This window comes from Zalophus californianus, chromosome 10 (genome assembly GCF_009762305.2).
Source record: "Zalophus californianus isolate mZalCal1 chromosome 10, mZalCal1.pri.v2, whole genome shotgun sequence".
Lineage (NCBI taxonomy): Eukaryota > Metazoa > Chordata > Mammalia > Carnivora > Otariidae > Zalophus > Zalophus californianus.
Window position 1 is genome coordinate 61449775 of NC_045604.1, and position 12624 is coordinate 61462398.

Consider the following 12624-nt stretch of genomic DNA (forward strand, 5'->3'; position numbering starts at 1 on the left):
AACAAATGGTGTTGGGAAAACTGGACAGCCACATGCAGAAGAATGAAACTGGACCATTTCCTTACACCACACACAAAAATAGACTCCAAATGGTTGAAAGACCTAGATCTGAGACAGGAGCCCATCAAAATCCTAAAGGAGAACACAGGCAGCAACCTCTTCGATCTCAGCCGCAGCAGCTTCTTCCTAGAAACATCGCCAAAGGCAAGGGAAGCAAGGGCAAAAATGAACTATTGGGATTTCATCAAGATAAAAAGCTTTTGCACAGCAAAAGAAACAGTCCACAAAACCAAAAGACAACCGACCGAATGGGAGAAGATATTTGCAAATGACATATCAGATAAAGGGCTAGGATCCAAAATCTATAAAGAACTTATCAGTCTCAACACCCAAAGAACAAATGATCCAATCAAGAAATGGGCAGAAGACATGAACAGACATTTTTCCAAAGAAGGCATCCAAACGGCCAACAGACACATGAAAAAGTGCTCAACATCGCTCGGCATCAGGGAAATCCAAATCAAAACCTCAATGAGATACCACCTCACACCAGTCAGAATGGCTAAAATTAACAAGTCAGGAAACGACAGATGTTGACAGGGATGCGGAGAAAGGGGAACCCTCCTACACTGTTGGTGGGAATGCAAGCTGGTACAGCCACTCTGGAAAACAGTATGGAGGTTCCTCAAAAAGTTGAAAATAGAGCTGCCATACGACCCAGCAATTGCGTTACTGGGTATTTACCCCAAAGATACAAATGTAGGGATCCGAAGGGGTATGAGCACCCCAATGTTTTTAGCAGCAATGTCCACAATAGCCAAACTGTGTAAAGAGCCAAGATAAGATGTCCATCAACAGATGAATGGAAAAGAAGATGTGAGATACACACACACACACACACACACACACACACACACACACACACACACACACACAATGGAATATTATGCAGCCATCAAAAGGAATGAGATCTTGCCATTTGCAACGACGTGGATGGAACTGGAGGGTGTTATGCTGAGTGAAATAAGTCAATCAGAGAAAGACATGTATCATATGACCTCACTGATATGAGGAATTCTTAATCTCAGGAAACAAACTGAGGGTTGCTGGGGTGGGGGTGGGGTGGGAGGGATGGGATGGGTGGGTGATAGACATTGGGGAGGGTATGTGCTATGGTGAGTGCTGTGAATTGTGCAAGACTGTTGAATCACAGATCTGTACCTATGAAACAAATAATGCAATATATGTTAAGAAAAAAAAAAGAAGATAGCAGGAGGGGAAGAATGAAGGGGGGGAAATCGGAGGGGAAGACGAACCATGAGAGACGATGGACTCTGAAAAACAAACTGAGGGTTTAGAGGGGCGGGGGTGGGGTGATGTTAGCCTGGTGATGGGTATTAAAGAGGGCACATTCTGCATGGAGCACTGGGTGTTATGCACAACAATGAATCATGGAACACTACATCAAAAACTAATGATGTAATGTATGGTTATTAACATAACAATAAAAAATTTAAAGGAAAAAAAGACTTATTATAAAGCTATAGTAATTAAGACTGAGTGGTATTGGCACAAGAATAGATAAATAGACCAACAGACTGGAGTAAAGAGCACAGAAAGCAACCCTCACATATCTAGACATTTGATTTATGTCAAGGCAGCGCTGCAGCAGAATATTAAAAAATTGTCTTTTCAATAAATGGTCCTGGGAGAATTAGGAGAATTAGAATATTGAAAAACATATGAGAAATGAACTCTATTTCACACTATGCATAGAAATCAGTATCATATGAGAATTCTAAGAATGAAAAGCAAAATATAAAGTGATTTTAGAATTAAGCAAAGGATAATTTGTTCATGAGCTGGGAACAGGGAAATATATTTTTTCTTTCAGTAGGCTCCATGCCCAGAGTGGAGCCCAGCATGGCTCTTGACCCCATGACGCTGAGATCAAAACCTGAGTTGAGATCAAGAGTTGGACGCTTAACTGACTGAGCCACCCAGGTGCCCCAATAATTCTTAAATAGTATACAAAAAGTACCTGATTACAAAGAAAAAGCCTAGCAAATTGACCAATATTAAAATTTAAAATTCCTGTTCACCAAAAACACTATTAAGAAAGCAAAACAACAAGCCACAGAATGGCTAAGATTAGCATCACATACAACTAAGAAAGGACTTTCATCCAGAATATATGAAGAACGCCAACAAATCAATAAGAAAAATACAGATAATCCAATAGAATAGGCAAGAGACACAAGCTGACATTTCATAAAAGAGGATATCCAGATAGTCAATACATATATGAAAAGGTACTCAATCTCCCTAATAATAAAGGTAATGCTAACAAAAACCACCTTAGATATATTTATGCAAACTCCAGAATGGCTAAAATTAAAAGAACTAATAATGCAAGTATTGGTAAAGACAGGCAACAACAAGAACTCTTAATATACTTCTACTGGAAGAAGTGGAAGTCTAAATTGGTTCAGTCATTTTGGGAAAACAATTTGGTATCCATTAACATTGAACAAATGCACATTCCATGACTCAGAAATTCTGCTCTTGGGCACCTGGGTGGCTCAGTCGTTAAGCGTCTGCCTTTGGCTCAGGTCATGATCCCAGGGTCCTGAGATTGAGTCCCACATCGGGCTCCCTGCTCAGCGGGAAGCCTGCTTCTCCCTCTCCCACTCCCCCTGCTTGTGTTCCTGCTCTCGCTGTGTCTCTCTCTGTCAAATAAATAAATAAAATCTTTAAAAAAAAAAAAGAAATTCTACTCTTAGGTCTATATTCCCAACAGAAATATGTGTACAAGTACCCCAAAAGACATGTAAATGGGTGTCCACAGCCCTATTACTTACAATAACCCCATACTGGAAACAATCCAAATGTTTTTCATGGTGGAACAGATAAATAATTTTTTCATACATATTTGTATAATAGAACACAATAAAAATGAATAAACTACAGTTATACACAAAACATGAATGAATCTCACAATCAGTGATGTTGAGCAGAAGCCACACACAAGTTAACATAAGATATAGGATTCCACTTGAATAAATTTAAAGACCAAAAACAAGAAACTATAGTGTTTTAGGTATGAATTATAGTTTGTAAATAATAATAATAAAGAAATGCAGGAAGTGGCTGCTATAAGAATCAGGATAGTGTTTACCTTTTAGGCAGAGGGAAAGTGTAGTTATCGGGAGGGTATGGAGGGAATTTGTACTGTGTCAACTTAGCTTGTCTGTGTCTACTTTTTCCAGAATTTTCTGTTCTATCATTCTAGGTTGGCATAGGCTATCTGAACTTGAGCACAATATGGAAGGCAGAAGTGAAGCAGTAACCATATATATTTTTTATGCACAAAAGGAGGTGCAGGGTACCAGGTGTGGTTGCATTTAGTGCATATTGCCCCTGATCTCCTGGTTCACCTTGGTCCTACGCACAGTGGTGTGCATGGGACAGTCCTGTGCTCCTACCACTACCCCAAACCTCCTTCTTCAGCTTCTCTGACTCCTGGACTGTCTGCTCTGCTGACTTCAGAACCAGCATTAGACACAGAGGCAAAAGCTGTATATAAACTCTTCACCCAGCTCCCACAGTTGTGTAAGGATAAATCCCATATTCTAGAGCAACCTTTCTTCATCATTCTCTGTAATGGAACCTCAATTGATCCACAAGGGGCATGAGAGAGGCTTCCTGGTACTGGGAACATTTTGTTTTTTGACTTGTGATGATAAAGTGAGCTTTCCATCTATCTTTAGACCAATTTTCTATCGTTATACTGTATTTCACAATACAAGTTAAAAAACTATTTAAATTACATGTTACAGCCAAAATAGACCAAAACTGCTGTCAGGACTTGTTTATAATTATTGCACTTTACACATTAAAAAATGGTTTTTTTTTAATAATTGTTGTGTTTCATTTCTAAATAATGAGCTATGAGAGAAGGGCTCAAGGATGTTAATTACAGGTTCTTCTCTGAAAATAACATATTATAGGTGTGTATAGTCTTACTTCCAACAAGAAGAAAGCCAAAATAGTTATAATGACCACTAATTTTTTTCTCCTTTAATTCTATTTTGAAATGCTAAGGGCATATTGATGTGCTATTTAAGAATATTGATCAAATGGATGTGATACATGAATTTAGTTATGACCTTGAGGACATTTACTGAATTAAATGTTATTGTCCTCATTGCCTCGTTGCATTTCAACATCAACATTTGTTACAATTCCTGCCTTCAACCAATATCCATTATGAGTATAAATTCAAAAAATATGAAAATGATTAAAAGCTTATGAGATCCTTGCCAAACTAATGTCACCTCCACAAATTGTCACATGTCTATACTATATATACTCAGAAGCTCTTAAATCATCCCATTTTAAAGAAGAGAAATATATAAAGTATTAAATTGTTAACTTTTAAAAATAGGAAATTGAGGGGGCCTGGGTGACTCAGTCCACTGAGCATCTGACTCTTGGTTTCGGCTTAGGTCATGATCTTGGGGTTGTGAGATCAAGCCCCACATTGGGCTCCCCACTCAACATGGAGTCTGCTTGAGATTTTCTCTCCCTCTTTCACTGTCCCTCCCACTTGTGCACTCTTTCTCTCAAATAAATAAATAAATCTTAAAAAAATAGGAAATTGAAATATAAAGTATTACTGCTTTAATGACAGAACTCCCCAAGACACTGTTGACAACTCATGGGCATTCATTAACAACTTAAGAAATACTACAAATGCCGGGTCTAACCCCAAACTAAATACTCAGTCTTATCTGCGTGCTAAATTTTAGGCAATCCAGGCTACTCACCACTCCCCAGTGGGCTTTAAACTTTCCTTTATTTTCCTTTTCTCTTGCTCCTAACCACCAAATATCTCCAGTTATCAAAACAGTACCATATTTCAAGGCTTAGGTAATTTTATCTCCTCCACAAAACTGTTCCCTGTGCTTGATCTCACCGGAAATGACATCCCTTTTCTTTGGCTTCCATAGTACTTTTTACCCCTGAACCTCCCTTGTACTGTTAAACACATTCTACTTTGAATTCGTTATTTGGGGTACTTATATGTATTTCCAGATTTTCATGATTTGGTAGAGTTCTGGGTCAGAAAGAGAGATTTGGGAATTGTGAGCTTTAGTGTTAAGCACATCAGTAGATGTTGAGGAGGCCAACCAGAGAGAGTGCCTAAAATGAAAAGACAAGAGAACTAAGGACAGAACTCCAAGGAATATCAGTATTAAGAGGCAAAGAAAGACTTTCTTAGAGAAGAAATGTCAGAGGAAAATCAGAAGAGAATTGAACACACAGAAGCCAAGACTTTCAAGGAAGAAGTTAACAATGGTGTGAAATTTGGCAATGACTTCAAGGAAAATGATGGGAAGCCCTTTGTGTTAGCTCATGATGTTTTTACTCTACTTCCTTGTGGTTTTGAGAATTTTGAAATATCTAGTCTATATTACTTTTTCAAAAACAATATGTTTTTGGCTGTGGAAGTATGGTAACCGGATATAGAATTGTAGAAGGGGAGGGACTTAAACATGTATAAAAACTGAGAAAGGAGTCAAAACATTTAAGAGAAAAACTGAAGATACCAGAGATATCTGTGGTATTTGTTGAAGGAAAATTTGCCTTAAATCAGAGGCAGTATTCATCTTCTGCTGTGACAGGAAACAATGAGTGGGTACAGAGATAAAAAGGTAGTTGCCATGGAAGAAAAGTTAAGGGCGTTCCTGCAAATTTGTCTCAGGTTCCCCCGTGAATAATGACAATAACTAACATACATTTAGTATTTATTATCTATCAGTCCCATGTTAAGCACTAGACATAGATTTTCTCATTGAGTTCTTATAATACAATGATGCTATTCGTATCTAAATTTACATAGGAGTAACATACAGATTCGAAGGGATACATGCACCCCAATGTTTATAGCAGCATTATCAACAATAGCCAAACTATAGAGACAGCCAAAATGTCCATAGACTGATGAATGGATAAAGAAGATGTGGTGTGTATATATATTATATATGTAATACACACACACACACACACACACACACACACACACACACACAATGGAATATTGCTCAGCCATCAAAAAGAATGAAGTCTTGGCATTTCCAATGACATGGTTGGAGCTCGAGTATATTATACTAAGTGAAGTAAGTCAGTCAGAGAAAGACAAATATCCTATGATCTCACTCATGTGGAATTTAAGAAATAAAACAGATGAACATATGGGGAGGGGGGAAGAAAAAAATGGAGAGAGGGAAACAAGCCATAAGAGACTCTTGAGGATAGAGAACAAACTTAGGGTTGATGGAGGGCTAGATGGGTGATGGGTATTAAGGAGGACACTTGCTATGATGAGCACTGTAAGTGATGAATCACTGAATTCTACTTCAGAAACCAATATTGCACTCTATGTTAACTACCTAAAATTTAAATTAAAATAAATTAATTAATTTAAAAAATACATTTACATAGGAGAACACAGAGGCCTAGAGAAATTAATTTGCCCAAAGTCACATCTTCAGAAATGGAGGATAATCAAATTCTGATTCCCAGGCCCAGATCATTAGCTAGTCAGAACTGGTAGTGAAACCGGAGCAGGGGCTTTAGTGGGTAGTTGAAAAGGAATAAGGAAACTTGGATATTGATGAAGAATGGGAGAGACTGCCAGGTAGCATTGAAGGTTCATAAAAATATGAATATGCAATGGTTCCAATCTACAGATTATGGGATCTTCTCTAAAGCTCTTGCAGAGATGGAAAGCTCTGTGGTCTGATTGGGGATTTTACAGAGTGAACACAAAGGAAGGACAAGGGGCAAATGATTCAGTGAAACAACAAGGCAGTATTTTATGGTGAACCGTGGTATGGAGGCTGATTGAGAAGATGGTGAAGCTAGCAGAATACTGATAACCCAGGGAAAGTGTGTGACCATGGACCACTTAATACTTTCAAAGTGTATTGAAAAGTAGGAGTGACTGAGTTCATTGTAGGTTGTGGTCTGGTCAGAGTGGGTTAATGAAATTTTAAATTATAGAAGTGGAATATTTCCAGATGCTGAAGGATAGTGCATGGCCATAGGGAAAGACAACTGGAAGAAAGTGGAGGTAAAGTTCATTAAAACTGAGATCAGGAAATTCAAACGTTGTACATTAAATAAATTTCCCACAAGATATAAAAGATGCCAGGAAGATGGTGGAACTGAATTTGAATGAAAATAGCCTGAGCCAGAAGTTCATTTTGTATGAGGTTAAAGGAGTAATGATTTTGAAAAAGAAAGGGGATGGGGGGGGCGGAGGCTAGAATGTGTCCTTGTCACCTTGGGTTGTACTAAGAGAATGTAGTAGTTTGCAATTGAATGGAGGATCTGGCAAGCACAGTGGAAAGGACTAGCAAGTAGGGCAGAAGTATGGGGACAAGCCAGGAGAGACGAAGCACAGAACAGAATTAGGATAAAGGATAAATGAGGACAGGTTACCAGAAGTGCCCGGGATTTGGGGGGTGAAGGACAGCAGGAATGAGAGATAAAGTAATGTTGGCCAGTCTCAAGATTCAGACTGTAATACCTCTATAAAGATATTTCGATGACAGCCAACACACAGTTACTTGGTGGTGTCCGCACCAGTTTGGGGCATGGCAAAAACTGTAGCTCTCGTTGGACTTCCAAGTTCTGTAAAGTTTAGATAGAGGAAGTCAGGGTAGTGGGAACCATTTTTCACATTATGCATCTCTTCCTCGGATCTGGAGCAAATTCTACCCTTCTTTTCACTTTTCTAAATCTTAGCCACCCTTTAGATTTACACAACAACCAGCTCTCCATGAAGTCTTTCTTGTCTTCATTAAACAAGGAACTCTTATTGTGTTTTCTATCACTCTTATACATCAGCATTGATTACATGCAACACCTAACTCACTTTTCAGTAGTTATGGCCTTTTGGGACCCTGAGGTAGCTTTTTCAATGAAAGACAAAAATAAATCTGACAACCAAAGACCTTACAAATTCATGACCAACCAGACACCATGGGAATGAAGAGAAGACATGGAGCCCCAGACCCAATTCCAGAATTCCAAACAAAGCTAACCTAAGAATGAGCGGCGGTCCTTCCCCCACCTTGCCACTACAAACTTTGTCCATTATCTAAAGATAAAGTTACCCCCCAGTCTCTTCCCTGTTGACTCTGAGTCGTCATGTCACCCATTTCAAGATTTGAACAGTACCTAGTTCAGAGGGTTTGTGAGGATTAAGTGAGTTAATATATGGTAAAGTGCCCCACCCACAGGAAGCACTATTTAAGTGTTTTCTATTATTATCATTATTCTTACTATTGTTTTTGTTATTATTACTAGTATGCCCTCTCCTATCAATATAGATTAGAAAAATGTAAAAGTTGTATAGCTCCTGCATATAAACTAGGGCAATTGTTCTCATGGAATCACTAGGGGAACTTTCACAATATAAGACCATGGGAGAGACAGAACAATTCCCCCCAAATGTGTCCACATCTTAATCCCCAGAATCTGTGACTATGTCACCTTCATGGCAAAAGGGACTTTGCAGACATAGTTATTTAAAGATTCTAAGATGGGGAGTTTATCCTGGATTATCTAGGTGAGCACAGAGTAATCATGAAAGTCCTTATACAAAGGAGGCGAGGGGGTGAAAGCCAATAAAAACAGATTTTACAACAAAAGCAGAGGTGAGAGTGATATGCTTTGAAGATGGAGGAAGGGCCACAAGCCCAGGAAGGCAGGCTGCTTCTGAAGCTGGAAAAGGCAGGAAAACAGATTCTCCCTGGAGCTTCTAGAAGGAACAGTCCTGCTGACATCTTGATTTTAGCCTTGTAAGATCCACCTCAGATGTTTGAGCTCCAGAACAATAAGATAATGAATTTGTGTTGTTTTAAACCATTACAGAAGCAGAAAACAAACCAATGAGGGACAGTGGTAAGAGTTACAATTCAATCTGCCAGGAAGACCCAGGCATTGTTCTTGTTGTGCACTTGATCTCATCTTCCTCTCCCCAGATGACTTCCCCTCACCTGCAGCCAGAGCTGAGAAGTACTGAATTGGGAGGTGAAGGACAAGGGGAAAGTTTCTGAGACTAAAGGAAGTGCCTTTATCACAGAGTTGGTCTATCTAACAGCGCAATGCAAGATTACAGAATCAGGGCTATAACATTCCGATGCTGGGCAAAATGAGAAGGAAATATGAACCAAAGCAGTTCCAGATGTTGGGTGCTTCACAGAGTGTCCAAGAGTCTACCAATCCCACTGAAACCCACCTCAGCTATATGCCATTCACTATTATTTAATTCATTTAACTCATTGTGTGTTCTACTTGCTTTGTTCTTTCACTTGTCTTCCGTCAAACTAAATCACAAACTTTTTTGAGATTAGGGAGGTTTTGTACTTCTTAAATTCCAATTGAAATGGATCCTTGGACTCATTCATTGTGGAAAATACAATCTTGGCCATAAAATTCTGGCTATCTTTGCTCCATAATATCCTGAAACTCAATCTGCTATTTGATTCAGCCCAGTTTTGAGGCTGTGTGTGGCCAGGATATTTTGGGCAATGTCTTACCACATTTTAGGATGACATAATTAGATTTATTCCAGTCTAGCAGATTTTACTCCCACCAAGCTGGGAACACTTCATAATAATTAGCAGTGTGATAATAATCACCAATGGCAATTTTTACATTAGCCAAAAAAATAAATAAATAAAGTCTAAAATATATAGGCCAAAGCACATCTTCTCAGTATAAGCCGGGTATCAAAAAAGAGAGTTGTATACCTTAGCCAGCCTATCTGGCTTAAAAGGAGAATATTTTCTCTCAAGGCACTTCACTTCCTTCAGGTGTCTGCTCAAATGTCATCTTATAAAAGTCCTTTTCTGAGGATTCTCATTTGCAATGGCACCTTCCCTCCCCGCATCCCCACCTCTACTCCCCACCTGGCTGTCTTCCTTACTGTTCTTTATGGCACTTGGCACCCCATTGATAATATTCACTTGCTTGCTTTTTAGTATCTGTGACTCCTCCCTCTGCGAGAGTAGGGACTCTGGTTACATGACTGTGTCCCTGAGTTCTAGAACGGTGCTGTCCCAGAGCAGGTACCCTGTAAGAACTTGTTGAATGTAGTGAAGAAAGCACTGGGCTTGGAATCAGGAGATCACTGTTAAAGAGTCCAGCTTGTGGGGGCGCGTAGGTGGCTCAGTCGGTTAAGCATCTGCCTTCACCTCAGGTCATGATCCCGGGGTCCTGAGATCGAGTCCTGCATTGGGCTCCCTGCTCAGTGGGGAACCTGCTTCTCCCTCTCCCACTGCCCCTCCCCCCAGCTCATGCTCTCTCTCACTCTCTATGTCAAATAAATAAATAAAATATTTTTTAAAAAAAAGAGTCCAGCTTGTGCCAACTCACAAGCTGTGTGACATCATATAAATTACTTAATCTCCCCAATCCTAGATCGTCTTCCCTGGAAAATAAGAGCATTCGCTGTCCTGCTTATCTCTTCCATGTCTTAAAAACTAGTGAATGATGTGCTGACATCACGTGCTATTTTATTGTGCATGGCGCTGTGTAGCCTCCCAGGAGGAGCCGACCTGTCAATATATGTGAAAGGCAATTCAAATACATGTTTTGTCCCTTGTATCATATCATTCTGTTTGAAAGCTGCCTACTCGGGTTACCTTATTCAGTAGTTCATTGAATTGCTTGTCCTGAATTGTACTTTGGCTTTTTTGGACCTAACTGAGGGACACTGTGATAAACAACCAAATGGAAGTCTCTGTTGTACTTATCGGGGGATCCAGAGATGACAGCATCATCCCCAGCTCACACAGAGTCCTTTACAAAGACTCAGAGAGAGCTCTCTCTCAGGTCTCAGGGGTAGGGAAAGCTGTGCTTTGTCCAGAGAACTGATCTGCTTTGATCTCAGAACACCAGCGTTCCTGTATGGGGATGTTATTTCCTCTCTTCTCTGATGGCTTAGAACATTGACAGCCAAATTTGTATCCTTCCCTAGCAACTGTTTTATTTTTTTTTATTATTTTTTTTAAGATTTTATTTATTTGACAGAGAGAGACAGCGAGAGCAGGAACACAAGGCAGGGGGAGTGGGAGAGGGGTAAGCAGGCTTCCCGCGGAGGCAGGGAGCCCGATGCGGGGCTCCATCCCAGGACCCCGGGATCATGACCTGAGCCGAAGGCAGACGCTTAACGACTGAGCCACCCAGGCGCCCCCTAGCAACTGTTTTAGAACATGACTACATCTTATGCTCTTGCACAAGGAATCCTCTGGCCCAGATTGCCTAAGTAATTTATGTTAACCTTTTGTATGGTATGTATTTTTATAAATTAATTTAGCCTTTCATGGGATGAGGTCGAGTGCAGACAGATGATTACATACACACACACACACGCATTTTATAGTTCAGTGTTTAAAGAATAAAAAAACACAAAATTTGTTCCCAAATCTTCTCAGTCTCTAGTTCTCTTTTATGAATTGAATTTGTCTGTTTCTGTGACGTTCTGCTGGTGAGTAATAAGTTCCTTCTCCCAAAGCTGACCTCTTTTCCATAAAGCACAACCCAAATAAAGCAGTCTATTTGCAAATCCAAATGTCAGTAGCCAATGTTTGTGCAAAGGAGAGTGCCTCCTCCCAAAATGGGACTCACAAAACCTCTAGAAATGTAGACAATAACTTAGACCTTTCCACATAAATAGATATCCAGGGGAAAAAGAAAAGAAGTAAGAATTAAAACCCTTTTCTTTTTTCTTACTAAAATCATGACAAGCCAAAAACCAAAACCAAAACAAAACAAAACCCACCAAAAACAGAACTTGGGGCACAAATGACATTTGTCATAACTGATGATGCATTCTTTGTTGTTAATACAATCCTCTTAATTGTTTTGAAAGATATGTAATCGATATGGAGAACGTATTATCACTAAGCCATTTAGAAGACCTTTGAGAAATACGCAACCGTTAGGAAAAAATATTTTCCTTATGTCAAAAAGTAAAAGGTCCCTTTAAATGTAATTATTATTACATAAGAATTTTCAGGAGTTTGGGATACTATATTGAAAATCTAACCATACAGCTAATCTACTGTTTAGAAATGTGGGAAGGATTATCTAACTTCTAAATTGTTCTCAATTAAAATTTCAAAACTGTCTTTTGATCGATACTGCAGAGGAAGTTAAATCTGCCTTCAAACCCTTTATAGACCCAGATATTGATCCGACCCCTTTCCAATCCTTCTTACCACTCCTTCCTCTTTTCCCCTGACTGATCTAACCCGAAGAACCATATCTTTCTACATTCTAGAATGTCAGCATACCATGCCATTGTGGATTCCAAATATAATTTTCTTCTACCTTCCTTTAAAGACATTTCCCCCATCTCCCTGCACACTTGATGTCTACCGAAACCAACCTCATTTATCACTTTGCTTTCTCTTCCCCTACCCCACACTTCTGCCAGAGGAATAATTTAGATCCTGCTTCTAAGTCAATTGTCATGGATCAGGATACCTCTCACCCTTCCCTCCAACTCCTATTCCACCCTCTATATTCTTTTAGCTGTCTTAA